Source organism: Cottoperca gobio, chromosome 22, assembly GCF_900634415.1.
Source record: "Cottoperca gobio chromosome 22, fCotGob3.1, whole genome shotgun sequence".
NCBI lineage: Eukaryota > Metazoa > Chordata > Actinopteri > Perciformes > Bovichtidae > Cottoperca > Cottoperca gobio.
The window spans coordinates 5,120,011-5,126,645 of NC_041376.1; the positions used below are offsets into that span (position 1 = coordinate 5,120,011).

Consider the following 6,635-nt stretch of genomic DNA (forward strand, 5'->3'; position numbering starts at 1 on the left):
CACATTTACACCTTGAGGAAGTGCAACCACAGGCTGACTCTATAAACCCAGAAATGCTATTAAACGCATGCTAATGCAGCGCAGGCTTCATTTGCTGCCACTGTGAGAGAACACAACAGAGGAAAAAAGTAATGAAAAGAGCAGGAGGAGTAAAAGGAGCATAAAAAGCAGTAGTAAAATATTTTTAGCTTCTCGGACCCATTCAAGTCTCGAACCAGGGCCAGGAAAAAACACCCTGCCATGACTATGAATGGTACTGTTAGTTAGTTAGTACTTTCTTTCTGTCTTGGCAAGTGTCCTGCCACTGGAGGAATGCCTGGTTGAGATTCACATGTGTGTGTATATGTGTGTGTAGAGTCTGGACAAAGAGAGCCACTGTGGACAACAGAACACAATCAACCACTCAATGGATAGCTATTAACTCATCGCACACAAACACACACACACAAATTCCAGAGTCCACGGACGAGAAGCAGTGACATTCAGACCCAACCAACCAATCCGCACGCTTTTAACGCAGCCACAATGGAGCCAGTCAATGAGCAGCAGAGGATGATGGGAGATCTGTGAATCAAAGTGTCCAGCTCCTCATCCCTGTCTCACTAATCTTCACACTCTCGCCCATTCTCCTTTCATTCTCCCCTAGCTTCTTTTTCCCAGGGTGGATATCCCATTGGTTAAAGGTGGTTAGAAGAGGCCATCGGGCACAGTCCACCTCCCACACACTCGTGTATGAATCACCCCTTTGTGGGCTGGGTTCAATTCCCAACAGTGGTGCGGGCTTTATTTTGACAAACACATGCAACTAGCATACGAGTTGTTGGGAAAAAAAAAGGTGATTCACGATAAGACAATATTTCAGTATCATTGTTATTCACATCTCAGGAGGTGTAATGAAGTTAAATATTATCCATATCTGTTACAGTGTCAGTGGAAACATCCTGGTTCAACTTTGACCTACTGTAGCATGCACACACTTCTCCTGAGCAATGAGGGATTGTTTTCTTTCACCAAATTAAGTTGAGGTTTCGCTAACCTAGTTATAGCGTCGGCTGGTTTACTGCCAGACTTGAGCGAGTACATCTTACGCAGCTCATGCTTGCATAACTTCAACTGCTCTATTTCAAGAAACTTAACTTGTTAAAATATATGACATCGTGAAATCTTATCATCTTACGGCTCACGTTTCTTCCCCGACTGACTTGATTGCCCAGGTTTTAGCGGCGACTTTGGGGAGCACGATGTCATCGCAAGAGATACACACAACTATGGAAATAAGTTGCGATAAAATGTTATTACTCTTTAACTATGTGTTCAAATTGGATGTTCAAGTCTGAAAACATTTGCCATCACCCACATCACCCACAGCTACTTCAAGGCAGCCTTAGGCTACCACCAAAACTGACAAGTCATCCACCTTATCCAGCCTTTCCCCTGTAACAGTAGCACATTTTAATGGTTTGCCACAAACCACAACATGCAGAAACCGGTGAACTGCTTGTATCCTATCTTTGAAATTCCCTTTCTTGATTTCTCTGTCACTTTCTCTCAAAGACCCAAAAATCAAAACTCAAGCTCCGTTCGTTGCTGTTGTATTAACTTATAGTTATAAAGTTATAAAATCTATTTTGACACCTGATGGCAAAAAGGCAGTGATAACCAAGCAGAGCAAGTAACCTCAGCTTATTAAGATGCAGCTCCCGCTGTGCCCCCCCCCCTCCCAAACAGACACACACCCACTTCTCACTATCACACTCACACTTTCCCTGTCACGTCTTCATTTTTAGCAGCCGGCAGTGTTACATGGAATCTGACACGACCACCCACACACACACACACACACACACACACACACACACACACACACACACACATATGCTGCTGGGAAATGTGAATGGCTGTGTCACTAAAAGTGCCATGAAGACGCTAAATACAATAGTGCCTTGTGCTGCAGCGATGAGTAACTCAGAGCTTCTGTGTGTACATGTGTGCACGCCGGTGTGTGTGTGTGTGTGTGTGTGTGTGTGTGTGTGTGTGCTTGCTTGTGTGCTGAACAACTTAGGGCAGGCAAGCACATGTGGGTGCCGAGAGCCACATAAATCACACTCTGAATCAATTACAAAGCATAAATGTGAGAAGTCCTACAGCAGTCGGCGGCCTGGTATACAGTTTAATGCTGGCTTGATTACAGACACACCACACCCAAACAACACTCACACACATCCAGACGAACAGCCAGACACAAAACACACACACAGCGAGGGTGTGGGTATTATGCAACTCATAATTACACATGAGAATAATCCGAAAATGAAACTTAATTAAAATGTTGTATTCTACTGGATTCTGTCTTCTCTTTATGTGCATCTCTCTCTCTCTCTCTCTCTCTCTCTGTTGATCTTCTTATTACCCCCCTTAAACATAAAACACACACAACTCTTATTCACACACACAGTGTCTGTCTGACAGAGTTAAACACGGCATCAGGGAGTTGTCCTGACTTCACCAAAGAGGTGTGTGTCTGTCCATTTTAGTTCAAAAACAGTTTCCAACTAGTTTACTTTGCTATTATATAAACTCTGTTTTATTGACTGCACTCCTATTGAATGTTACCTTGACTGCCTGTGCTGGTATTGCAGTCACAGATTCCTAACATCTGTATCTGTTGAATTCATGTAACTGGGTTTTCTTTCTTGCACTTCTACTCCCTTGATTAGAAAACAGTGAAAGAAGGTTATGTACTACTGGTGTTACTTTAGCCATTATGCTACTATTTCTGTAGACAGAGGTCAATAAAGACAGATAAATAGAAGCTAACCAAACCAAATATTTGGTCTTAAACTAGACTAAATTGATTTCCTCACACCTCATTGTTGAAAATCTCACATTTCCCATCAACCATCATATGTTTGGCATGTTTTGTTGCAGTAGTTGCAGATTAATGGACTAGTTAAACAAAAAATAATTAATTGATATATTGCTTTAGCTCTAATTCTGACCCTTGACCTTGATCTGATCAAGTATCGGACAGACATGACTGAAGCACAACATGAATAGAACAGGGCGTTGTGAGTCTACGTTGTGTGACTCAGCCAGCTGATCCCACCTACATCTGTCTGCACTAACCCCCTCAACCACAGCCATTACTCCATTACTGCATTACATCAGGACAATCCCAATATGTTCCAATGGGATATCGTTGCTAGGCACTTACTGTCCTTCTACACCTATGTGAGAAATGGATGAAACCCAGATTAATATCACACATGCATGCACACCATTGCACAAAGTTGTACACACAAAGCTTGGGAACAACAAGCACCTGTGAAGAGAGGCACATCTGTGAGGGACTGTGAGGAAAAAAAAAACATGGCTCGTATAAATGCAGTTTCAAAACAGAGTCTGTCGCCCATCCGCCCACCAATACACCCACAAACCATCCATTCCAGCTGGGAAGCAACAGTAGCTGATCAGTCAACTTATCTGGAAGTTAAAAACACAGAAATCACCCGCCTCCGCAATGTGTAGATGAAAGGAAAGGAGAGGGGAGAGGAGAAACTGAGTCTGTGGCAAGAAGAGTAATAGTTTAAAAAAAAAAAAAGGGTAACATCAAGGCTGCAGCTATTAAAATGTCATTTAAATGGATTCAATTGATGTCAGCGGCCCTTTAAAATGGATAAGGCAGACATCTTTTGATATACTGTCGTGATGTTGGTATCAATGAATGACGGCTTTGGCTCGCGTAAGATAAGCCAGAGCCTGAAATCCTTATATAAGAGGGAAAACATAACTACAGCTGATCACTGGAGGAAGGGAGATGCAAACTGTAAGTGTGAGTTTACACATTTTCCCTCTGTGGGCTTAAGATGCGTTTACACACAGAGTAGTCTGGCCTCGAGCTAGTTGAATATCATGTTTGACACTTCTGCATTAGTTTCTCTCATACATATGTAATCCCACTTCCAAATGCCCTTTTCTCTTTCTGCTTAAAAACACATACCAGAGAATAAGGTGTAACACACACAATAAGGCTTCTGTTTGATTACACGCCTGTCATCGATGCACGGTGTGTCCAGGACTGCAACTAATGATTCTCATCAATATAATTTAATCTTTTAATTATTCCAAAAGCCTATAAAATGTCCATAAAAAATTAATTTTAAAGATGTGGATCACAATATCCTAGAGAAGAAGATGATACCTTCAAACTCTTCAAAACCCAAAGATATTTAATTCACTATATTGCAAGATGTGTTTGTTCCATGCAGTGAGATATAGATGAATCATTTCAGGGTATTGTTACCTTATAAATGACTAAAAGCAGAAATCATCTTACCCGTCATTGATTGTGTTTATGATCATCATAATAGTGGTGGTGGTGATGGTGCCTGAGGGTGAGTATGTGTGTGTGTGTGGTAATGAGTTTAGTGGTGGGTGATGGGATGTTAATGCGCTCTCTCTCTCTCTCTCTCTCTCTCTCTCTCTCTCTCTCTCACACACACACACAGACACACTCTCACACACACACACACACAAACTTCCACATTCCCCACAGTTAATGCAGAGCGGTCTTTGTGGCCTTCCAAGAGCCAGTGTGTCCAGCCGGGCTCAAGTTACGGCAGACAAGATCCTCTCACTCCTTCTCTCTACACATAAACACACACACACACACACACACACACACACACACACACACACACACACACACACACACACACACACACACACACACACACACACTTTCAAGCATCCATCATGTGAACAGGCCAGAGAGCAACAGGAGAGCACTGGCTTGTTGCTCTTCTAACGTATCCACATGTGACTCATTCCTGCCGTTCTTCACCGTCTATAACGATGGAAAAATAATCGCCAACGGGCAGAAGACTCTCTGTCAAGTCTGTAGGTTTGTCTGTACTGCTAAAGTTCCCTTCAGATATGACATCCTGACCAGCATCTGTGGTGATACTACGTGCTCATCATCACTAGGTTTGAAAACACAACACCTGTAGAACTATCTAAACCAAAAGCAGCGACAAATACAAAGAAAAACAAATATATACACACACACACACACACACACACACACACACTGACTTAACGGTACTGAAATCTAATCATGAAACAGATGCGTGTAAAAGGAGATTTATAATTGATGTCAGCATCAAGGAGAAGAACACGGTGTTTGTCAGAGTTGCTATCGTCCTTCTATTCGTGGAGGTTTGAAATAAGGTGGATTTCAGGCTTATAAGCTACAGCAGCCTTGCAAACTATGCAATCAAAGCAGCGCACACATATCATTAAAAGAAAGGACATTAAGCTGACTGAAGATGTGCTCAAAGTGTGTGTGTGTGTGTGTGTGTGTGTGTGTGTCGCATCTATTCTAGGAGAATTCCAGAGGGGAGACCCTGTGACTGACCCCCACCTCACAGGATCTGACAGGATATCACCCACTGGGCACACACACACACACACACACACACACACACACACACACACACACACGCACACACGCAAATATATAAATATGCACATACACATACACACAGACACAAACAAATGATGGGTGTGTCGAAGGACATACACACACTTGCACGCAGAGGAGAAACACAACAGTGATAAACTGCAAGCAGTATGTTGGCCAGCCACACCTAAATAGATTTTTCTCGTAGTTCGTTGTGTTTTTAAATGCCATTAAATGCATTTCTTTGAATAAGAGCACTGCCTCTTTGTTTAAAAAGGTGCTATAGAAACAAACATGACTTGTCTTATTCCACACATTAGCAGTGCATTAACTAAACTGTGCTTTAAAGTAAAATATCAAGCTCTTAAAGCGATTAATAGGATACTGGTTTTGAAATTACAGCAAAAAAAAGAGCGTCATACTAAAACATTTAATTAAAAACCCATTTTTAAAAAGTGGGGGAAAATGTGTTTTTGGTGAGAAAATTCTGCTTTGTGTGCTTAGTAACGAATAACAACAGTTTCTTGAATCTAAACAACAACACATGACACGCGCAAAGAAAATGAAGTTACCTGTGCATACTTCAAGACCAGCATTGTTTCTATGGAAAAATAAGACTCCACTCACATGACATATGGCTAGTTGTTGCAGTGGGCAGGTTGCCCCCTTCAATGATCCGCTACAATATGCGCCTCCAATCTCCAAACTTCCTGTGACACAACAAGAGGATCCCCCTCTAATGTGAAAGAGCACGCACGCACGCACAAACACACGCACGTATACGCGCGCGCAAATAGAAATACTTTAATAAACACGCCCTAGTTATCAAAAAACCCTGCAGCTTGACTATACAGGCGATAGCCCTGCAACGCACGAGACAGCAGAGAAAGACGGCAAACACACGGTAAAGTTTCTCAACAGAGCGAAGAGAAAACACTACATTTTGACACCATCTCTTACCTTTTTCTCCCCCCCCCCCCTTCACTGCTCCTTCAGCCGCCTCCAAACTCTGTCACGACGAGGCTCGCCGCAGACTGCGAAATCAAACAGCCGCCTTTCGGTAACCGGGGAGCAGCAGAGAGAGTAACCTTCAGACGTTTCCTCCAACATGCAGCGACTCCGTGTGATTCAATGTGTATGTGTGGGAATATGTGTGTGTGTGTGTGTGTGTATG

At 42.6% G+C, this 6,635-nt stretch overlaps 1 protein-coding gene across 1 annotated transcript in view; it reads right to left on the reverse strand.

Moving 5' to 3' along the window:
• The window catches only part of LOC115027696 (serine/threonine-protein phosphatase 2A regulatory subunit B'' subunit alpha-like), a 34,096-nt gene extending 27,461 nt beyond the window's left edge, over nt 1-6,635 (reverse strand). Inside the window, exon 1 of the mRNA XM_029461172.1 lies at nt 6,422-6,635. The gene's annotated coding sequence lies outside the window, so the exon portion shown is untranslated. The remainder of the gene's footprint in view (nt 1-6,421) is intronic.